Raw genomic sequence first — 24,376 nt, 5'->3', positions numbered from 1 at the left:
GAGCCGAATTCCAAAATTGATCAATGATGTATCAGAAATTTCCCAAAGGGAATAACAAGCCGAGTGTTAAAAACTGCATTTACTCACAGGTTTTGAGCAGGAAACACTGAAATGCTATTAAAGTGCAATATCCAAGGGAACACTGACTCTGTCAAAGATGATCCAAATGGAATTGTTGAAAAGTCCAAATTACAAACAACAGAATCAAAATAGGGTGAGGAGACACCCGGATTTGAACCAGGGACCTCTTGATCTGCAGTCAAATGCTCTACCACTGAGCTATATCCCCAGCTTTTCAGTAAAGTCAGAATGACAAAATATCAGTACATCATGAAAGAGTGTGAGGATCATACTAAGCTGTGCCAGAAAGTACAACCTTGAAACTGTGGAACAGGAGAAGTAGTCCTTAATATTATTTATTAAAGGAAAACTGGATCATTTAAAAAACAGATTTATTTGTTTCATTGTTATTTTATTTGAATAGGCAGTGGTACATAGGACCAATGCCTCTACATACAATGATTGTTTTGAAACATTCTTAAAGGGGAAGAAGGTTTTACGGGACACCTTATCATTTGAGGATTGGTTACCACAATCACAGAGATGGTGATGAAGTATGATTGTTTTGGGCCAAATTATGGTGGAAAAACATTTCTACGTACCACTACAATTCGGTATTTGGAAGGTACACCCAAAACACCCCTTTCGACTACCTTCCATTTAATACATCAGAAAAAGCCATTTTGGGTTTGCAAATGGCCTGATTCTTCAGACCAGCCGTCTTGCAACTGCAATGATAGTTCGTACATCTTGCACGTAGGCAGAGCTTTTAAGGAGAAATTAAATAGTTCCTACGTTGCACAAAAATGAAGTGCTTCAAACAAACACATACTTTGCATGCACAGAGAAGAGGTGGAATATATGTAAGACTGAAGACACAGGTGAAATGAGAAATAGTTGACTGCTTCGCTGCCAAGTTTTATACACATTTCTTCAGTGCAATACAAGAAAGCACCAAACAGTATAACAAAGTTGTCAATTGGTTTCATAGTCCATTCCCTTTGTTTAGTGCAGTGAAAGGAAGAGCCGAATTCCAAAATTGATCAATGATGTTTCAGAAATTTCCCAAGGGGAATAACAAGCCGAGTGTTAAAAACTGCATTTACTCACATGTTTTGAGCAGGAAACACTGAAATGCTATTAAAGTGCAATATCTAAGGGAACACTGACTCTGTTAAAGATGATCCAAATGGAATTGATGAAAAGTCCCAATTACAAACAACAGAATCAAAATAGGGTGACGGGACACCCGGATTTGAACCAGGGATCTCTTGATCTGAAGTCAAATGCTCTACCACTGAGCTATATCCCCAGCTTTTCAGTAAAATCAGAATGACAAAATATCAGTACATCATGAAAGAGTGTGAGGATCATACTAAGTTGTGCCTGAAAGTACAACCTTGAAACTGTGGAACAGGAGAAGTAGTCCTTAATATTATTTATTAAAGGAAAACTGGATCATTTAAAAAACAGATTTATTTGTTTCATTGTTATTATATTTGAATAGGCAGTGGTACATAGGACCAATGCCTCTACATACAATGATTGTTTTGAAACATTCTTAAAGGGGAAGAGGTTTTTACGGGACACCTTATCATTTGAGGATTGGTCACCACAATCACGGAGATGATGATGAAGTATGATTGTTTTGGGCCAAATTATGGTGGAAAAACATTTCTACGTACCACTACAATTCGGTATTTGGAAGGTACACCCAAACACCCCTTTTGAATACCTTCCATTTAATACATCAGAAAAAGCCATTTTGCGTTTGCAAATGGCCTGATTCTTCATACCACCCTTCTTGCAACTGCAATGATAGTTCGTACATCTTGCACGTAGGCAGAGCTTTTAAGGAGAAATTAAATAGTTCCTACGTTGCACAAAAATGAAGTGCTTCAAACAAACACATACTTTGCATGCACAGAGAAGAGGTGGAATATATGTAAGACTGAAGACACAGGTGAAATGAGAAATAGATTGACTGCTTCGCTGCCAAGTTTTATACGCCATTTCTTCAGTGCAATACAAGAAGCACCAAACAGTATAACAAAGTTGTCAATTGGTTTCATAGTCCATTCCCTTTGTTTAGTGCTGTGAAAGGAAGAGCCGAACTCCAAAATTGATCAATGATGTTTCAGAAATTTCCCAAAGGGAATACCAAGTCGAGTGTTAAAAACTGCAATTACTCACAGGTTTTGAGAAGCAAACACTGTAATGCCATTAAAGTGCAATATCCAAGGGAACACTGACTCTGTCAAAGATGATCCAAATGGAATTGATGGAAAGTCCCAATTACAAACAACAGAATCAAAATAGGGTGAGAGAACACACAGATTTGAACCAGGGACCTCTTGATCTGCAGTCAAATGCTCTACCACTGAGCTATATCCCCAGCTTTTCAGTAAAATCAGAATGACAAAATATCAGTACTAAGCATGGGTGGATCTAGCGGATCTCGCGTACGCGAATTTGCGAATTTACGGATTCGCAATACGCAAAATCCACGAACTCTCGCGGATTAGCGGATTTTTACATTTTTTGTGTTGGCGAGCGTTCGCGAGGATTTGTGGACCATTTCGCACTTGTGAACTTACTTTTCGGCTCGCAACGGCCGCGACTATGTTGTTTCTACGTCTGGTTTATCATCACAGGTTCACAGCACCCTCTGTTTCACCACTGCCACCCTCTGGTACACCCATGCCACCCTCTGGTACATCCTCACTGCCACCCATTATGTTTGTTTATCACTGTAGATTATGGGGGTGAAAAAAAGCAAGCACAACTTTCCCTGCTTCAACTGCCATGAATTAATTTGGGGTTATTTAATGTGTCAGTGATTTAGAAACTTCCAGTCTGGCTGGCACCTGCTTCCTTCCTTATCTGTAATTTGCTTTCTGTTGCAGTGAAAGCAAGCACACCTGCCCTTCTTCAACTGCCATGAATTAATTTGGGGGTGATTAATGTGTCAGTAATTTTGAAACTTCCAGTCTGGCTGGCACCTGCTTCCTTCCTTATCTGTAATTTGCTTTCTGTTGCATTGCAATTTTTTTTCACATGACCTTTATGGTCTACTTGTAGCTATTCTATGAGCCTGCTGTTTGGGTCATAGCAGGGTCATAGAATAGTTGCAAATAGGCAACTGAACTCTGGAGGGGCCCCTCAGGAAGCACTAGAGTGAATGGTTACTAATGTTAAGTTTGAACTTTTGCACCTGGTGATTGCTTTCAGTTTAGCAAAAATCGTTTTTCTGCAATTTCGCGCAATTTGCGGGGCGCGAATCCGTGCGAGATTGTTTTCGGAAGCCGCGAATGCGTGCGAATACACTATTTTTTTTTGCGTCGTGTATGTTCACGTGATTTTTTGCGTGTTCGCAAGGCGCTTGTACTGATACATTTGCGAACTTACCCACGCGGTCGTACACGGGCGCGGCCATCTTGTTTGCGTGACGTAATTCCGTTTCCGGCCGCTATGTGTAATCTCACAAAGTGTGCTGCTCGCTAGTACAATTTCGCGCGTGATCGCGAGGAAAATCTCGCGCGAACTTACCCACGCGGTCGTGAATGGGCGCGGCCATCTTGTTTCTCATTCATTGCTATAGTTCTGGGCATGCTTTCTGTATCCTCTCTGAATCTCTGCCATCCTTTGCTTGTTTGAAGTTTATTTGATCTATTTTACTTATTATCTATCCCTCTATTTTTCTAGCTCTATATTTTTGTGTTTTCTGCTACTTTTAGTTAATTTTAAACTACTTTTTTAAACTCTTTTCTTTTCTTCTTCCCTATTCTATTTCTTCTTTATCATTTAACTTCATTTGTGCCCAGACCATGGTAAAGGTAGCCGGGAAGCACCCTGAAAAGGGGAAGGGTCCCGCACCCCGTGCCAGGCTCCCATGCGGGCGTTTGAGGGGGGAGCAAGTGGTGCCACGGGATCGCAACCGGCTATGGCATCCGGGAGCGCCAAAAGCGGTGGGAGAAGATGTGCCGGGCCATGTTTAAGCTCTCTGGGGTCCGGCGCACCTATAACCAGGCCACCCACCGCTGGACGGATGTCATGGACCGGGAACGGGACTTGCTGGACGCGCTCGGCGTAGAGGTCCCCGGGCTTGGTGAGTAGTAGTAGCTATTTCTAGCTATTTCATCACTACTCTGTTTTATCCGGCTCTGTTATTTGCAAATCTTTGTTCTTTACCAAGAGCTAGAATGCTGCCGATTACATTGTAGGTAAATTATATTTCAAAATCTTCTATGCATTTCAGGTGCACTGCTCTCCTTCTCAGTAGCCTTGCTTGCTACCATGCTTATTTGTTTTGTATTTTGTGTTCCTTTCATTGGCCTGAGAAATTATGTATGAGTGTAGTGTAAAGATAAGAACTGCGTAATGCTAGACACTAAGGGTCATATTTTCAATTACCGGCGCATCCCGCAGTAATTGTGCGCCATGCCACCACCACCCATTGGCCCAAAACGTCACAGAAGCCTTACGCATCTGTGCCGTAAAGGCGGCGTATTGCTGGAGTTGCGTGCCAACGATGGCGCAGCTCCAGCAATGCTCTGGGGTGCCCTATCTCCCCAATGCTGCATCAAGCCGTGCGTCGGCTTCAAGCAGGCGCAGGGTTTGAGTCACGCATCATTGTCCTAAAAGTGACTGATTGACATCTTGTAGATTTCCCTCAGCCACTTTTAGGATTCGTTCCTGCCCAGGAACACCCTCCCTTGCGCCGGAACGCCCCCTGATGGCGCAGGGCTTTACAACGTGATGCATCTCCCATATGCGTTTTTTTAAAATATATACGCCACACCATGGCGACTCTTTTGTTCTGCCGCTGCGTCACAAAAGTCACGCAACAATGGAGGAAAATGAGCCGCAAGGGACTTCTAAATCAGCCCCAACAGACTGAAGTCCAGTCCTTCCTTTAGACACATGGCTATAAGAAGAAATAGTGGTGGTGGTCGGTGGATTGATAGTTTGAGTATTCACTGATCTGCAAGCACAATGGACTTTGTCTGTCACTTCGCGTGCTGCGGACGGCTGCCTGCCAGGCCTAGGCAAACTTTTTTAGTAGTCTGTTTATTGAGTTACATAGGAACTTTGAAAGTCAACGGTCCACTAATCAGGCAATACGAATAACGTAGTATACCACATGAGATAGGTCAATATATCCCGTGGAATAGTTGTCTATCTATTTGCTATTTCTCCAAAATATTTTGTTATTGTTCTTTTGAAATGTTTGATTTGGTTGACAAATCTCATCCATGTTTTCTGGTCTTTCTTTCTTTCATGTTATACATCAGCTCCCCTCAAGGGCAAGAGGACACAGGAGGAGGAGGAGGAGGGTGCTGTTCAGGAGGATGCAGGCCAGGATCGGGCAGGCGAGGGCTCCTTTGCTGGCCCCAGTACGTTTTAATTTTAACAAAGAGTACCTATTTTTTTCCTAGCGTTCCTCATTCGATTTTTTTCGAAATCGTCTTTGATCTTCTTGTAGACTGGATCTGAATTCTTACCCTGCCTCGACTATGACTCCCTGTGGTATTACTAGATTATTCTTATTAGACTGTGTGTGTAGCTAACTTAGATTGCACATTTGGCAATTCCATTGGACTCCCATTCTAGTCAGCAATAGCTCTATGCACTGAGTGCAGTCCTCTGGGATTGTCCATAATGTCTTTTCAAGTCTTCTAAATGTTTATGCTTTGACAATTGCCAACAATAAAAAGGTGAATTGACCACCAAGAAAGAATAAGATACTACTTTACTTTTGGTTTGGATAGGAGGACAATCCATTCTACTACTGTTGCAGGGACAAATCTGCACAAACCGAACTATGAACACTAAATAGTGCATTGTTTATCAATTATAATAGGCGCAGGTAGACTTTCTTTCCACATACCTCAGTGATATCAGACTTTGAAGAACCCCCAATCTCCTTGGCACTGGGCCAGGGACAGACTAATTTGCATACAGCCAGGTTCTGAAACTGGGATGGTGCAATGAGCTAAAAAACGGTGTTGGATCTAGCCCTGATCTCTTGACTGGGTGAGATTACTCTGCTTAATTCAGAGACTCTGTCCATCACCACCCCTTGTTGTAAATAATTTTGTCCACCCTAAGCGTGGAAGGGTATACTCAGATGTGAGTCCCTTGCTCATTGCACCATCAGGATTCAAGCAAGCCGGGCCGAAGACGGCTGGAATGCCAGAAACCGGTCTCCGGAAGCTTGTTTCCTTCCCAGTGTAAGAATTTGCTTTTGTAGTCTGGTCTGCCCTGTTCCCATGATGCACTGGGCCAGGGACAGACTAATTTGCATACAGCCAGGTTCTGAAACTGGGATGGTGCAATGAGCTAAAAAACGGTGTTGGATCTAGCCCTGATCTTGTGACTGGGTGAGATTACTCTGCTTAATTCAGAGACTCTGTCCATCACCACCCCTTGTTGTGAATAATTTTGTCCACCCTAAGCGTGGAAGGGTATACTCAGATGTGAGTCCCTTGCTCAGTGCACCATCAGGATTCAAGCAAGCCGGGCCGAAGACGGCTGGAATTCCAGAAACCGGTCCCCGGAAGCTTGTTTCCTTCCCAGTGTAAGAATTGGCTTTTGTAGTCTGGTCTGCCCTGTTCCCATGATGCACTGGGCCAGGGACAGACTAATTTGCATACAGCCAGGTTCTGAAACTGGGATGGTGCAATGAGCTAAAAAACGGTGTTGGATCTAGCCCTGATCTCTTGACTGGGTGAGATTACTCTGCTTAATTCAGAGACTCTGTCCATCACCACCCCTTGTTGTAAATAAAAATAAAAAGCAATCATTCATCAGTTGTGCCAAAAAGCGCAGCAAGACAACAGCCTTCCCTGGAAAAAGGGACATTTTTACTGTAGAGTATACAATTACAAATTATTACATTGTATTTCTTTTTTTTTTATTTCTTTATTCCTCCTAGACCAAATAATATATAGTAGTGAGTGGTGTATTTCTAACATTCTTAAATGTACTTTGTAGGTGTAACATCTGGTGGCGGAGCCAGCGCGGAGGTGGTGATGTTGGCCGAGGATGCAGTGGAAGTGCCGGTGGACGTTCCTGTGAGGATTTGCACGGTAGTGGCGGGAAGAGGTAAGCTATATATTCCTTACTTATTGAGATTGAAGACTGCATAGTGTGCTTTCTGCACGGGTGTATTACAAATCAACCAGGTAGTAGCCTCCTCGAAATGTACTTCGACTTAGCTGTGAAGCTTTTGGTGAGAAGGATCCCAATAAGATCTTAGATGAATTTGATGGATGGGATGAACGAAAAGCAAAAGAAGGGTGTAAGTAAGTGTGGAAGGACGCGAAATTTTATGATGGCTGGCAAAGAAGAATGATATGTGTTTGCTTGGCCCCCGAGGTGGCTGGGAAGGAAAGAATATGGTATGGTGCATGGCTGGGTCAATGATGAAGCAAGGATGGGTGGAAGTACAACAGCCTGGGTGGGTGAAACAGAAACTGTATGTGTGCATATACTTTGAATGGATGGATGCCTGGAGCATGGTATTATCTGACTCTTAGATAGCACATGTGTATCTAGAGAGAGTAGATGGTCGCTGGATGAACTAAGTGTTACCTTGAAGAGCATGTAACACCGCACCTGCACGTCCGTTCCAGTGTAGGGAAGGCAAGGAAAAGAAATTGTAAATTTGTCCAATACTACCATGAATAGTAGCAGTAGTTTGTATTGCAACTGCAAGCACAGCATATATCCGGTTATTACGGTGGACACTCCGTACCTCTCTTAATAACTTTAGTTTAGTAGTAGTATGTCATTCATGTGTGGGTGTATCACTGTTCACTCAATAATAAGCAAAGCACCTAAAGTCATCCCATATGTAATCAAATACATCCCATGTGAAGTGATAGATAATCTAATTATTTAGCTTCTTCATTTTCCTTTTCTAGTACTCCTTTGCACTGTAGGGTGAAAGGTAAATTAATTAAGCAGTAGCCCTTGTAACAGAGTACTCTCAGTGCCACCCGTAATAGAAAAGTAATAGCTTCACCACCTGCATGTACTGGACCGGTACAGTAACGCAAGTCTGTCTCACTCATCATGGTGTGCGTCTGTTTTTCTCGGGTGCAAGTTCACTGCGCTGGCATTCTGCCGGCTTGCATAAGATAACGTACCAATTTTCCTAAACAAGAGAGAAGAAGAAGAATAAGACTGGTGTACTGTCATAGTCGACTGTAATGGAAGTCCATAGTGGTCGTAGAATTTGTTCATTAAACTACCACTAATGTTAGAGCAAGGATGCAGAAGTGGGAGGTTAGATAGATACTGCCCTCAATAGTTATGTACTGTGCTTTCAATTTGCTACTTGTACTGTGACACAACTTTCGGCTCAATCACTTTGTGTTATTAATGTTAACCACTTGGATGCTAAGCATCTTGCGCCGCTTCAATGTAATTTCCATTGATATCAATGGAAACTCCATGATGAGTTACCCTTGTCATTAGCACTGAAGGGGTTAAGGAGCATTGGTTACAGACTATGTCTTTCTTTCTTCATATAGTTGCTCCTTCCAAATCGACATCACGGAGGGAGCAGGCTCGAATGGCCCGGCAACGGAGGCTGGATGCCACTGTCGCCGAATATCGGCGGCTGGTGGCCCTGGAGGAGGAGGAGGACACGCAGTCGACCGGTGCAACCACAACATCCTCGACTGGGACAGCTGCATCCTCCTCCGTGACCCCACGGGCCGCCAGCCAGCGCAGTGCTCCAGCGGTACGGAGCCGGGCTAACAAAGCCAACTGCCACCGCCAAGTAGCAAAAAGACCAGCTGCCCCCCACAGGAGCTGCAAGGCACGCCAGCGCCGCCTAGGAGTCAGAATGTCCTACCTGGAGCAGGAGGTCCTTAGGTACAAGAACTTGGTGGAGGGCCTCCGCTTCAACCTTGCCACCCTCCGCAAGGAGTATGATGCCCTGGCCGCAAAATTCACCAGCACCCTCCAGTAGTGGAGTGTCCCTTGCCCTTTTTTTTAGAGACTTTTGGGGGGTGGGATTTGGGAGTTGGGTTCTTTTTGGGACTTTTCAAAGACAATCGTTGGGGTTAGGGAGGGTCTTGAGGGAGATTATTTTGTTAGGGCTACATAAATATACTTTTTTAAACTTTATCTGACCATACCTGTTTTTTACTGCTTTTCAGTCTGGTGGGTGGGGGTGTAACAGTAAGTTTGTTTTCCTGAAGAGTCCTAGGACTTTAGTAGTACTACCGTCAATCTCTCGTCTAGTCCTAATACTCCATTATACCACCTCCCACCAAACGCTTATCTTACCTGTAATTTGTGTTAGAAATTAGGGCTAGGCCCAGGGCTGGCTCCACGTGAAATGGGGATTAAGGTTGGCAATCCAGGGCGGATTAAATTTCCTCATTGCGGTGGTACTAGTGGTGTGACACAGTGGCAGTTGCATGCCTATGGAAAAAAAGAAAACGAAACCTGGTTTGTCCTTACTGTAGCATTACAACGGTTACGGTACGATCGAGAATATAGCAGGTGACAGTACACTAGAACAGTGCCACAATGTAGCCTAACAAATGGTAAAGTATTGCAAGTATAACTAGTACTTGCGTTGAATTTTTTTGACATTGGCTCCTACTACTACAAGAAATAGTACTGAAGCTGAGTAAGTCTAGAATATATCCTCGTATTCCTTCACCAGCCTGTTGGTATGACCTTATCCTCCCCAGCAAGTGTGTGGAATTATTGATGTCATTTAGTCAGACATCAAGCAAAACCACACAGCCCGGGGGAAGAGGGTTAGGGTTTGTAAAATGGATGGGAATGGGGGTTTCTTTTTGGGTAGGTTTTGTTGAGAGAAGAAAAAAAAAGCACAGCATGGACAAACAATAATTGAAGATAACGAAATCTTTGGGTACAAACTAAAGCTAACCACATGCAGTCACACTCATAGAAGAAAACAATGGATACTGTATCTGTATTCTGTATGTTGTTGGAGTTGTCCTGTTGACTTTGATAAGTAAGTTGCAATCAATCAATCAATCAATCAGGTCATTTATAGAGCGCACTACTCACCCGTAGGGTCTCAAGGCGCTGGGAGGAGGGGGGGGGGTGCTGCTACTGCTCGAACAGCCAGGTCTTGAGCTTCTTCCTGAAGGAGAGGTGGTCTTGGGTCAGGCGCAGATCGGTCGGAAGTGAGTTCCAGGTCTTGGCGGCCAGGTAGGAGAAGGATCTTCCTCCTGTTGTCGCTCTTCGGATGCGGGGGACGGCGGCGAGGGCGTGGTTGGTCGATCTGAGGAGGCGCTTGGGAGTGTAGAAGTTGATCCGGTTGTTGAGGTAGCTCGGGCCTTGGTCGTGTAGGGCTTTGTGCGCGTGCGTGAGGAGCCGGAAGGTGATTCTCTTGTTGACCGGGAGCCAGTGCAGGTCTCTCAGGTGTCCGGAGATGTGGCTGCGTCGGGGGATGTCGAGGATGAGTCTCGCCGAGGCGTTCTGGATCCGCTGGAGTCTCTTCTGGAGTTTGGCAGTGGTTCCGGCGTAGAGGGCGTTGCCGTAGTCCAGTCGGCTGGTGACGAGGGCTTGGGTGACCGTCTTCCTCGTCTCGGTGGGGATCCACCGGAAGATCTTACGTAGCATGCGCAGGATGTTGAAGCATGACGAGGAGACGGCGTTGACTTGTCTGGTCATGGAGAGGGAGGAGTCCAGGATGAAGCCCAGGTTGCGTGCGTGGTCTGTCGGTTTGGGTGCGGTGCCCAGGGCGGGGGGCCACCAGGAGTCGTCCCAGGCGGAGGGCGTGGAGCCCAGGATGAGGACCTCCGTCTTGTCTGAGTTCAGTTTCAGGCGGCTGGTCGTCATCCATTCGGCTACGTCTCTCATCCCTTCGTGCAGGTTGGCTCTGGCGGTGGCGGGGTCGTTGGTCAGGGAGAGGATCAGCTGGGTGTCGTCGGCGTAGGAGATGATGTTCAGGTTGTGTTGGCGTGCGATGGCCGCGAGGGGGCTCATGTAGATGTTGAAGAGGGTTGGGCTCAGCGAGGATCCTTGGGGTACGCCGCAGATGACTTTGGTGGCCTCTGACTTGTACGGTGGTAGGCGGACTCTTTGTGTTCTTCCGTCGAGGAAGGAGGTGATCCAGTCCAGTGCCTTCTCCTGGATTCCGATATTGCTGAGGCGCTGTACTAGGGTGCGGTGGCAGACAGTGTCGAAGGCCGCGGAGAGGTCCAGGAGGATGAGGGCCGCTGTTTCTCCGTTGTCCATCAGAGTTCGAAGGTCGTCGGTGGCGGCGATGAGGGCGGTCTCGGTGCTGTGGTTCGCTCGGAAGCCGGACTGTGATGGGTCGAGGGATCCATTCGTCTCGAGGAAGGCGGCCAGCTGTTTGTTGACGGTCTTCTCGATGACTTTGGCCGGGAACGGGAGGAGCGAGATGGGACGGTAGTTCTTGAGGTCGGTGGGGTCTGCTGTGGGTTTCTTGAGGAGAGCGCTGAGTTCGGCGTGCTTCCAGCTCTCAGGGAAGGTGGCGGAGTCGAAGGAGGTGTTGATGATGTCCCGCAGGTGGGGTGCGAGGACAGCGTCGGCTTTGTTGAAGACGTGGTGAGGGCAGGGGTCAGTCGGAGATCCGGAATGGATGGAGTTCATGGTGCGGATGGTGTCTTCGGTGCTGATCGGGGTCCAGGTGCGGAGGGTGGTGGTGGGTGGCGTCGTTGCGGTTGTGGCTTGCGTTGGTTGGTTGCTGAAGCTGTTGTGTATGTCCGTGATCTTGTTGTGGAAGTAGGACGCGAGGGAGTTGCAGAGGTCTTGCGACGGGGTGATGTCGTTGTTTCCGGCGCTGGGGTTGGAGAGCTCTTTCACGATGTTGAAGAGTTCCTTGCAGTTGTGTGCGTTGTTGTCCAGCCGGTCCTTGTATTCATTTTTCTTGGTGGCGCGGATCAGTTGGTGGTGTTTCCGGGTGGCGAGCTTGAGGGTGGTCATGTTGTCCGTCGTTGGTTCCCGTCTCCAGGCTTTCTCGAGGGCTCGACAGTTCTTCTTGGAGCACTTGAGTTCGTCGGTGAACCATGGTGTTTTTCTGCTGCAGGATCTGCTGGGCGGGGTCCTCAGAGGGGCGAGTTCGTCCGCGCAGTTGCTGATCCACTTCGTGAAGTTGTCGGCGGCCTGGCTGGGGTTCGCTGAGTTGGCGGGAGGGTGCTGGCTCAGGGAGGCGGTGAGCTGGTCGGCTGTGATCTTGTTCCAGCTTCTGCGAGCAACCTGTTGCTGGAGGTGGTGGATCGTCGTTCTTCTGAAGGTGAAGTGGACGCAGCTGTGGTCCGTCCAGTGGAGTCCTGTTGCGTGGCTGAAGGTGACGTCTCTGCTGGATGAGAAGACGGCGTCGAGTGTGTGTCCGGCGAGGTGGGTGGGGGTGGTCACCAGTTGCTTGAGTCCGAGGTTGTCGAGGTTGTCGAGCAGGGTGATGGTGTTGCGGTCGTTGTTGTTCTCCAGGTGGAAGTTGAGGTCCCCCAGGAGGATGTAGTCGGCGGAGGGGAGAGCGTGCGGGCTGACGAAGTCGGCGATGTCCTCGCTGAATCGTGTGCGCGGTCCCGGGGGTCGGTAGATCAGGGTGCCTCTGAGGGTGGTCTTCGGGTCGGTGTGGATCTGGAAGTGCAGGTGTTCAGCGGTGGTGAGGGTGTCATCGGTGTTGGTACTGATGCGGATGGTGTCTCTGTGGATGATGGCGATGCCTCCTCCGGTCTGGTTGTCGCGGTCTCTCCGGGTGATCTTGTAGCCCTCTGGGATGGCGATGGCGATGTCCGGGGCTGAGGAGGCGTTCATCCAGGTCTCGGTGATGAAGGCAACGTCGGGGGCGGTGGTGTCGAGCAGGTTCCAGAGTTCTACGGCGTGTCTGTGGACGGAGCGGGTGTTGAGCAGGATGCACTTGAGGTGGGTGCTGCTGGAGTTCGGCTTGGCGGGTGCAGGGAAGGTCCGTATGCAGGTGAACTTGCAGGCGAGGCAGCTGAAGGGTCCGTGGGTGTGCTTCGGGGCGGCTCGGTGACATCCTGGGGTGTGGCCGGTGTTGAGTGCGATGAGGTCGGCGGCGCTGTAGGTTCGTCGGGTCGGCTTCCGTCGGTGGGGGCCAGGGGCCCTGGCGCTGGTCGCGATCCGGTCGCGGACGGGCGCAGACGGGCTTACCTTTGGCGCGCCTTCGGCGCACAATCGGCGCGCCCGCTGCGCGTCAACGCTGCGCGTTCGCACGGTCGCCATATAAGGCGAAGTGCGCGGGTGGGCGGAGCAGCTGGGAGGCGGGAGCGGGGAGGGAACAGAAGGGAAAAGGGGCGGGGTCGGTGGTAGTGGCGGGAAGCGGGGGCGGCGAGGGAGGCGGGAAAGCGAGCGCCGACACGGGTAGAGGATAGAGAATCTGGACAAGCAGACAGGAATGCAAAACAGGCCAAAACGGGGAAAAACGCCTAAAAACAGGCACAAGTGACTGACAAAACAGCTGAACACGGAGGAAAAAGCCCAAGAGAAAAATACAGGCACAGGAGATTGACAAAATAGCTAAACACGGAGGAAAAAGCCTAAGAGAAAAATACAGGCACAAGAGATTGACAAAATAGCTAAACACGGAGGAAAAAGCCTAAGAGAAAAATACAGGCACAAGAGATTGACAAAATAGCTAAACACGGAGAAAAAAGCCTAAGAGAAAAATACAGGCACAAGAGATTGGCAAAAACAGGCTGAACACGGGGGAGGGATTTGAAAAATAAAAACAAGCACAAGCGCGTGGCAAAGGAAGGCAAACTGACGGCAGCAGGGTCAGTCGGCAGCGAGGCAGCGAGGCAGCTAGGAACAGTTAGGGGGGCACACGCAGCAGCTGGCGGCCGTGCGGCGCGGGGGTGTCCCACAAGTGGGTCACACTCACCTGTGTCGCACGGTCGCCATATAAGGCCAAGTGCGCGGGTGGGCGGAGCAGCTGGGAGGCGGGAGCGGGGAGGGAACAGAAGGGAAAAGGGGCGGGGTCGGTGGTAGTGGCGGGAAGCGGGGGCGGCGAGGGAGGCGGGAAAGCGAGCGCCGACACGGGTAGAGGATAGAGAATCTGGACAAGCAGACAGGAATGCAAAACAGGCCAAAACGGGGAAAAACGCCTAAAAACAGGCACAAGTGCATGCAGCAAACAATTCCTCTTATTAGCGGCACTCCTCCATTCCAGCTGACGCTTCGTCCATCAATGTTGGTGACCACTGACAGAAGACACCCTGTCCACTGCCTGCCTGGCGGATGTTGAATGAAACCCGGCCTGTAATTATTGAACGGAAAACAGGAAGTGCTATTACAATACCACTGATAAATAAATATAAGGTATGTACGCTGTGTGGTGCAAAAAGTCACACTTTGATTTCCCTAATAGACAGTACAATATTTTTGAAATTACGTACTCTGTCTGAGTCACCTTTTTAAGGATAAATAAGTATGGCCAAAATAATTTAGCGGATCTTTCCCCTCAAGCTAGGTGTACTGTAAACTGTGTTTTAGAACAAAATTTGACCTTCCCAGCAATGCTCCCACCAAGACCCTTACTAAAGCAAGTCGCAAAACTGTAGAAGACCCCCAATCAGATCTCAAAAAACGAGGCCTAGCAGAAAAATGGTGACAAAACGTACTTTGAAAGTAAAATTAGTCCCAAATACACCCTTACCCACCGTGGATTGTATTCAAACCACTTGCAAGCAAGCAAAAGTATCCATAGCCAGCATCGCTCCAAGAGTGCTCTAACACCCCAGAACTGAGTTGCAATAGAACACCCCGAAACACATGCAATCCTGCTGCTAGGCTAACCCAAACGAACCCTAAGTTACAAAAAGTGCCAAAAGGCTTTTCTTTATGGATTTTGTCCTAAACACTTCTATCCGGTATTAGACCTTCACAGGAATGCCCCAAGAGACCCGCCAACCCACCCGTAAAAAAGCACGCGACAACACCCCCAAACAGCCAAAAAGCAAAATCTCATACTTACAATATCTCTCGACCTTCGGTCCAAACGTGCTGTGCAGCTAGGTCATCATCATAACTCCTGTTTTCCACCACGGGTTTCCTGAAATTCAAATGCAATCAAGATTAGACTGTCGCAGCAGTGCTTCGACAGAGACCCCGCAACCCACCCACAAACACCAGGAAGCCCCCCAAAACGCGACATTGAGCAAGATGTCAGAAGAAATAGCAAAAAAAAGGCTTTTCCTTATGGATTTTGTCCTAAACACTTCTATCCGGTTTTAGACCTTCACAGGAATTCCCCAAGAGACCCGCCAACCCACCCGCAAAAAAGCACGTGACAACACCCCCAAACAGCCAAAAAGCAAAATCTCATACTTACAATATCTCTCGACCTTCGGTCCAAACGCGCTGTGCAGCTAGGTCATCATCATAACTCCTGTTTTCCACCACGGGTTTCCTGAAAAGCAAATGCAATCAAGATTAGACTGTCGCAGCAGTGCTTCGACAGAGACCCCGCAACCCACCCACAAACACCAGGAAGCCCCCCAAAACGCTACATTGAGCAAGATGTTAGAAGATATAGCAAAAAAAAGGCTTTTCCTTATGGATTTCGTCCTAAACACTTCTATCCGGTATTAGACCTTCACAGGAATGCCCCAAGAGACCCGCCAACCCACCCGCAAAAAAGCACGCGACAACACCCCCAAACAGCCAAAAAGCAAAATCTCATACTTATCTCTCGACCTTCGGTCCAAACGCGCTGTGCAGCTAGGTCATCATCATAACTCCTGTTTTCCACCACGGGTTTCCTGAAAAGCAAATGCAATCAAGATTAGACTGTCGCAGCAATGCTTCGACAGAGACCCCGCAACCCACCCACAAACACCAGGAAGCCCCCCAAAATGCTACATTGAGCAAGATGTCAGAAGAAATAGCAAAAAAAAGGCTTTTCCTTATGGATTTTGTCCTAAACACTTCTATCCGGTATTAGACCTTCACAGGAATGCCCCAAGAGACCCGCCAACCCACCCGCAAAAAAGCACGCGACAACTCCCCAAACAGCCAAAAAGCAAAATCTCATACTTACAATATCTCTCGGCCTTCGGTCCAAACGCGCTGTGCAGCTAGGTCATCATCATAACTCCTGTTTTCCACCATAAATTTCCTGAAAAGCAAATGCAATCCACATTAGACTGTCGCAGCAGTGCTCCCAGACCCCAAAACTCACCCACAAACACCCGGAACCCCGCCAAAGAGCACCTCAAAGGCAAGCAAGTCAGCAAAAACGGCAAGAAATTTCCGCCTCATATTTGGTCCAAAACACTTTTATCCGTTATTAGAGCTTCACAGCAATGGGCCCAGAGCCGTCAACTCACCCGCAAAGAAGTAGAACACCCCCACAAGTGCTGAGTCTTTCTTCATTGGGCGTAATCCAGCCCTCTGCTTTGAGGCAAATAGGAGGAGGAGGATAGAGGAGCATGTTCTTCTGAACTTGTGAACCTGAGGAATGTAGACTGCGGCACCTTCAAATCAATAAGCAAACAAGTGAAGACAGTTCTGCTGATGGGCTTGTTTTTGGGATTAGGTGATTAAAGTTTGAATTAAATTAACTGTGCAAAACAAAGAAAGACAGACACACAGGAATAAAAGTGAATAAGGACGAAAAAAAAGTTATTGATTCATTGTCTCATTTTCAGGGCTCGGTGTAAGGGAATAAGAAGAAGATTTCGTCATCATACTCGGCGAATTCAGGCAGGATGAGGTCAGCGTCACCGAACAGAGAACAAATCCCCTCATCTACGTTGCCGTCCTCCTCGTCTTCATGCGGCGTGCTTTCTCGTACTCTGTAATCTGGTGGTATGAGGTGCTGATTCATCTTGATCATTGTTAGCCGCTCCACATTTTTGGGTGAGAGGCGGCTCCATTTGGGAGTTACAATGCCACCAGCAGCACTGAAAACACGTTCAGAAGACACACTTGCGAGTGGGCAAGACAAATAGTTTATAGCCAGGTTGGACAGCTGTGGCCACAATTGTTTTTTTCCTATGCCAATACTGCAATGGCTCATCATTAAGAAAGACCTCTGTTGAGTCATTCAGATAGTCCTGCACCATTGACTCAAGGTCCTGAACGGCTCCTCCACTTTGCTTACTTTTTGCTGTGCCTGTGACCTTTTTTCGAGAACCATACCCAAGCAAACTTAGCCAATCCTCTTCAGCATCCACTGTTACTCTTGTGTTTGGTGCAGATGATCCGGTTGCCGGTGTCTTTAACGGCTGAGAGGTCACTTGTGCCACAGCCACAGGTGCAGAAGTGGATTGTTTTGACTGGGGATGGCCTGCTGATGCTGATGCTGATGTACTGCCTTCTCCTTCAATACACTGCCGTTCTTTTTCAAACCTCTTGGCTGACCAGGCTAGCCAACGTTTGTACTTTTTAACATCTTCATCAGCAAAAGGAAAGAATGCTTGGCCTGCCAGCGCCTTTTTGTAGCGTGGATCCAGAATAGTAGCACAAATGTAATGCAGTTCTGAGTTGATCTTTTTAAGACGTTCATCACCACGTAGGCGCTCTAATAATTTCTCCGACAAAAGAAAAGGGTCTCTTTTTTTTCATCTTTTTCTAACTCAGTAGACTCCTCCTTCAGTTGGTGCTCCAGCATGCACAACAATGGGATAGCTTTTCCCAAATTACAGTCCTCCTGGCTGACTGCACGCGTGAAGAACTCAAAAGGACGAAGCATGTCTGTCAGGCTTTTAACTATGTCCCATTGCGCCGCACCCATCCGCAGGTCCTTCTGAGCTGTACCCTCTTTTAAGAAATAGTGATCGAGTACCGTATACTGCTCATACAGACGCTCAAGCATGTAGAAGGTTGAGTTCCAACGTGTTGCCACCTCCTGGATGAGTGCTTTCACTGGCATTCGACGTTCAAGTAACAGGCTCCTCAGATGCTTCCGGGCATTAAAAGAATGGCTGAAATGGTTGCACATTTTGCGGCAGGTGGCAATTACCTCGAACGCTGGACTGTCTTTATCACTCAAGAATTTTTGAACTACCAGGTTGATACAGTGCGCCAAACACGGCACTCTGAAATAGGCACCCAGCGCCATGGCCTTAACTACATTGGCGCCATTATCCGTGGAAACATAACCAATCTGGCGTTTATTTGGGGACAGCCAGTGAAAGACCTTTTTGTTAAACTCGTCCAAAATGTTTTGTGCTGTGTGACTTTTCTCCAAGCCAAACATGGCTAGTGTTGCATGTTTCCGAGCAGCTTTAAAAACTTGGTCCGGGTCAACACCTGCGTTTAGCTTTGCTTTAACACCTGAAAAAGAGACCCAGTGTGCAGTGATGCACATGTAATCAGCGCCTGCGCCACTGGTCCACATGTCTGTTGTCAGATGTATTGTGTGAACAGCACTCTTCTGCAAAGCTGCCCCAATCGCCTCCAGCACATCTTCATGTAGTGCTGGAACCGCAACTCTGGCAAAATAGAACCGGCTAGGAACCTTCCATTTAGGGCAGAGCGTTGCCACTAATTCTAGAAAACCTACCGCTTCTACAAAAGAAAAAGGGAGAAGGTCCACAGCTAGCATTTTAGCCAGCTTAGTGTTATACAGACGCGTCAATGGGTGGTTGCGTTCATATGGCGCGTATGAAGAAAACATGGTTCTAATGTTGCCCTGGACCATGCATTTACGGGATGATAATGACTTCGTGGACCCAATTATGCTCGCTGGTGAACTTTTGCGCGTTGGTGTCTCACTCGCTCCAACACTCTTAGTGTGCCTCACACGGGGTGTGCTGCTGACAGGGGTACTGGGTGTAAGTGAAGTGTTTGACACGTCTTCTTCCTCCTCGTCATCATCAGATGCAACATCAACGTTTTCTTGACTTCCAATTCGGGCTTCCTTGATCGCATCTAGGTGCGCAAACCATTGGACAGTGTGCTGTCTCTCAAGATGACCTCTCTGGCCTCCGGTACCATAGTTGGTACCTGACTTACCACAACTAACTGCAAGCTTACAAAGGGTACAAATGGCGAACTTTTCCCTTTTAGTGCAAACAGTAAAGAAGTCCCAAACTGGGGACTTGAAGTGTCTGTGGGGCCTGGAGGAGGCGGCGATACTGGTGGTGGTGGTCATGCTGCTAATGCCAGATGAAGTGGAGGATCTGGATTGCCCAACTTTTGTACGTTGTGCACTTTCACCGCCACTAATTAAGGTCGAGGTGGATGGAGGTCCCTTCTTGTGAGAAAGAAATATGGAAGCGGTACGAGTTGGTGTACTTAACTCCAAGGATTGTGGTGTTTCCACTGCCTCCTCGTCGACAACATCATCATCATCACGCTCAGCAGCTTTTTGGGCTAGGGTCAAAATGTCTGTTTGCTGCATGCCCACTGGGGCTGCAGTGACCTTTATGATGACTGGGTCGTCGTTGTCGGAGTCTTCATCAGCAGCAGTATCCGCCACTTCTTGTTGAGCCTCATCATCACACTCCATAAGTCTGAGACTTTGGATGAGCATCCTTTTACGCTTAACTACCTTTATCAGATCATGTGCCTCACTCTCAGACGGCAGTGGTGCTGGTTCCCAATTTTGATCCGTATCATCAGAAGGAGGTGTGCTTGAAGAAGATGTAGACACCACCCTTGATCTCTTCCTTGCTAGGGGTGTGGAAGACAATGAATGATCATCAGGAGGAGTGTCTTCCTCAAATGATACCTCGCCTTGATTGTCGATTTCCTGATGTGCCCCTACTTCGGGAGGAACAACTATTGTGGGCACTTGTGACCCTCCATGCACCTCTGCTTGCGCATCTCCTTGCGCTGCCTCTCCTTCCACATGTACTTGGGCTTGTACTTGCGCATGTGGTTTTTGTTGCGGCTGTGGTTGTTCAACACTCGTCAGATGAGTTACAACAACCTGTGTTGATTGAGGGACATTGCTGCTACTTTCTTGCGATGAGCCAACATCACTGGTCGATGGTGATTGAACAACTAGACTAAGTGCCTCTGCAGCACTGAAGGGCTTGGACTTAAGTTGGCGTGGTGGTGGTGGTGGCACTGAGCCCAATGGAGTGGGGGTGCTGCTCCCAGCTTGGTCCCCAGCAGATCCAGCTGCTGCTGCAGGCATACTTTTTTTTTTACTCCCAAAAAAAGGGGCGGCCGACACACCAGTCTCCTTGGTAAGTTGCTTCTTCTGCTCCTTACTGGCAACTTTCTTGCTAGAGGAGCTACGGGTAACTTTTTTTGGGGCCATCTTCTTCAGAACAGCAGGCAGCAGTTGCAGAGTTGTCTGTGTCCAGACGTGACGTCGCGTGACGTTATGCTGCACACACACACCGCTGCAGGACTTCTTCCTGGCACTGGTGGTTCTCTAGAGTCTTGTGCACCTAAAAGCAATGGAAGACAGAGGAACATCAGTTCAGTTATACACCCCAAAAAATGGAAAAACACAGAAAAATAAGCACAATCCCATGCCATCCATGATGTTTACATTCAAGACACCACACAGAAAGACTAGGCCCATGCAACACTGAGTCACTACCCCTGGGGATAATGGATGAAAAGTAGGCTAAATAAGTGCAGGCCTCAGACACTGCCTCTCTTCAAAATGGCCCCTTGCACCCCAAGCACATGTTGCCTGTACCAGCCAGCACTCAAGATGGCCACCACCACCACCCACATGGCCAGTCCACATCAACAGTACACCCCAAAAAGACAGAAAAACACCCAAAAATCACCACAATCCAATGCCATCCAGGATGTTTACATTAAAGAGAGTGAGACCCCACAGGCACACTCAGTCCATGCACCACTACCCCTGGGCAAAAGGCCACACCAGCAGCCCCAAAAAAAGACAAAAAACAGCACAATCCCAGCTCATCCATGGCCTCAATGGTGTTTAAATTCAAGAGGACACCCCACAGAAAGACTAGGCCCATGCAACACTCACCCCCCCTGGGCAAAGGGCCCCACCAGCAGCCCCAAAAAAACGACAAAAAACAATAAAATCAGCACAATCCCAGCCCATCCATGGCCTCAATGGTGTTTAAATTCAAGAAGACACCCCACAGAAAGACTAGGCCCATGCAACACTCACTACCCCTGGGCATAATGGATGAAAAGTAGGCAAAATAAGTGCAGGCCTCAGACACTGCCTCTCTTCAAAATGGCCCCTTACACCCCAAGCCAATCCACATCAACAGTACACCCCAAAAAAACAGAAAAACACCCACAAATCACCACAATCCAACGCCATCCAGGATGTTTACATTCAAGAGAGTGAGACCACACTACAGGCACACTCAGTCCATGCACCACTACCCCTGGGCAAAAGGCCACACCAGCAGCCCCCAAAAAACGACAAAAACAACAAAAAACAGCACAATCCCAGCCCATCCATGGCCTCAATGGTGTTTACATTCAAGAGGACACCCCACAGAAAGACTAGGCCCATGCAACACTCACCGCCCCTGGGCAAAGGGCCCCACCAGCAGCCCCAAACAAAAGACAAAAAAAATAAAATCAGCACAATCCCAGCCCATCCATGGCCTCAATGGTGTTTAAATTCAAGAAGACACCCCTCAGAAAGACTAGGCCCATGCAACACTCACTACCCCTGGGCATAATGGATGAAAAGTAGGCAAAATAAGTGCAGGCCTCAGACACTGCCTCTCTTCAAAATGGCCCCTTGCACCCCAAGCACATGTTGCCTGTACCAGCAAGCACTCAGGATGGCCACCACCACCACCCACATGGCCAGCCCACATCAACAGTACACCCCCAAAAAACAGAAAAACAGCCAAAAATCACCACAATCCAATGCCATCCATGATGTTTACATTAAAGTGAGTGAGACCACACCACAGGCACACTCAGTCCATGCACCACCATCCCTGGGCAAAACGCCACACCAGCAGCCCCAAAAAAACGACAAAAAACAATAAAATAAGCACAATCCCAGCACATCCATGGCCTCAATGATGTTTAAATTCAAGAAGACACCCCACAGAAAGACTAGGCCCATGCAACACTCACCACCCCTGGGCAAAGGGCCCCACCAGCAGCCCCAAAAAAACGTCAAAAACAACAAAAATCAGCACAATCCCAGCCCATCCATGGCCTCAATGGTGTTTAAATTCAACAAAACAGTTGTATCATGCACCCATAACCAACCCTGGTCCTACTGGATGCTCTGGCTACCCACAATATAATTTATTTAATGTTCTGATAAAGTTCCAAAATTGTAGTTGCAGCAACTGTAATGCCCCAAACAAACTTACTTGTGAAAGTTGATTTCTAATCCAAAAGTGATCCAAAGAAAGTCAAAAAGGCCTCAAATCCAAATATCCAGCAGCACCCACAAAAAGTAATACTTCCAGCTCCAGATCCAAATGAAAGTGACAAGGAGATAGACAAAGCACTGGGAGGAGCCTGCTGGACAGGAACAGGAAGTTGGAGACTGTGGGGCACTTCCTTCCCTCCCCCACCGCCAAAAATGCACTCCTTGCAAAAAAAAGGCCATGCAAATGTCAACCTGAGGAGTGATTCTGATAAAAATCATCATTTTCTTAAGGTTTATCCTGTTTGCTGGTGGATTTCTTGTGCAGAATTGCAAAATCTCTATTTCGCGAGTGCGAGATTGTTCCTTTCCGCCGCAACTACGTGTTCGCAATTGCGAACTCTCGCGAGGTGTGCTGTGCAAGGTGGCAAGCCGCGATTACGTATTCGCGGGCGCCAAACTCCCGTGGGATCACGCAGCAAGATCCAAAATGGCGCAGCACTCGCAAAATATGATCGAGAAAAACAACTCGGCAAACGCTTAATGACGGAAAGTGAACGCCGTGCACCACGCCGCGCGCCGCAACCAAGCAAAAAATCCGCCGCGAGCGGATTCACGGATTTTCGAAAAATTCGCGAGAGTTCGCGGATTGCGAATTTGCCGAAAATCCGAAAAATCCGCGAGCGGAGCGGATTTCACGCCCATGCTTAATCAGTACATCATGAAAGAGTGTGAGGATCATACTAAGTTGTGCCAGAAAGTACAACCTTGAAACTGTGGGACAGGAGAAGTAGTCCTTAATATTATTTATTAAAGGAAAACTGGATCATTTAAAAAACAGATTTATTTGTTTCATTGTTATTTTATTTGAATAGGCAGTGGTACATAGGACCAATGCCTCTACATACAATGATTGTTTTGAAACATTCTTAAAGGGGAAGAGGTTTTTACGGGACACCTTATCATTTGAGGATTGGTTACCACAATCACTGAGATGGTGATGAAGTATGATTGTTTTGGGCCAAATTATGGTGGAAAAACATTTCTACGTACCACTACAATTCAGTATTTGGAAGGTACACCCAAACACCCCTTTCGACTACCTTCTATTTAATACATCAGAAAAAGCCATTTTGCGTTTGCAAATGGCCTGATTCTTCAGACCAGCCTTCTTGCAACTACAATGATAGTTCGTACATCTTGCACGTAGGCAGAGCTTTTAAGGAGAAATTAAATAGTTCCTACGTTGCACAAAAATGAAGTGCTTCAAACAAACACATACTTTGCATGCACAGAGAAGAGGTGGAATATATGTAAGACTGAAGACACAGGTGAAATGAGAAATAGTTGACTGCTTCACTGCCAAGTTTTATACGCCATTTCTTCAGTGCAATACAAGAAAGCACCAAACAGTATAACAAAGTTGTCAATTGGTTTCATAGTCCATTCCCTTTGTTTAGTGCTGTGAAAGGAAGAGCCGAATTCCAAAATTGATCAATGATGTTTCAGAAATTTCCCAAGGAGAATAACAAGCAGAGTGTTAAAAACTGCATTTACTCACAGGTTTTGAGCAGGAAACACTGAAATGCTATTAAAGTGCAATATCCAAGGGAACACTGACTCTGTTAAAGATGATCCAAATGGAATTGATGAAAAGTCCCAATTACAAACAACAGAATCGCAATAGGGTGAGGGGACACCCGGATTTGAACCAGGGACCTCTTGATCTGCAGTCAAATGCTCTACCACTGAGCTATATCCCCAGCTTTTCAGTAAAATCAGAATGACAAAATATCAGTACATCATGAAAGAGTGTGAGGATCATACTAAGTTGTGCCAGAAAGTACAACCTTGAAACTGTGGAACAGGAGAAGTAGTCCTTAATATTATTTATTAAAGGAAAACTGGATCAATTAAAAAAACAGATTTATTTGTTTCATTGTTATTTTATTTGAATAGGCAGTGGTACATTGGACCAATGCCTCTACATACAATGATTGTTTTGAAACATTCTTAAAGGGGAAGAGGTTTTTACGGGACACCTTATCATTTGAGGATTGGTTACCACAATCACGGAGATGGTGATGA

General features: G+C 47.3%; 2 non-coding genes across 2 annotated transcripts; both read right to left on the bottom strand.

Annotated features, from left to right (window-relative positions):
- Window positions 1–217: 217 nt before the first annotated feature.
- On the bottom strand, window positions 218–289 carry TRNAC-GCA (transfer RNA cysteine (anticodon GCA)). Its single transcript has one exon. It is a non-coding gene; the product is annotated as a tRNA-Cys (tRNA).
- A 23,690-nt stretch (window positions 290–23,979) lies between these two features.
- Window positions 23,980–24,051, bottom strand: TRNAC-GCA (transfer RNA cysteine (anticodon GCA)). Its single transcript has one exon. It is a non-coding gene; the product is annotated as a tRNA-Cys (tRNA).
- Between the last annotated feature and the right edge of the window lie 325 nt (window positions 24,052–24,376).

The sequence above is a fragment of the Lissotriton helveticus genome, chromosome 1_2, assembly GCF_964261635.1.
Source record: "Lissotriton helveticus chromosome 1_2, aLisHel1.1, whole genome shotgun sequence".
NCBI lineage: Eukaryota > Metazoa > Chordata > Amphibia > Caudata > Salamandridae > Lissotriton > Lissotriton helveticus.
This window is presented reverse-complemented; position numbering and strand designations above follow the sequence as displayed.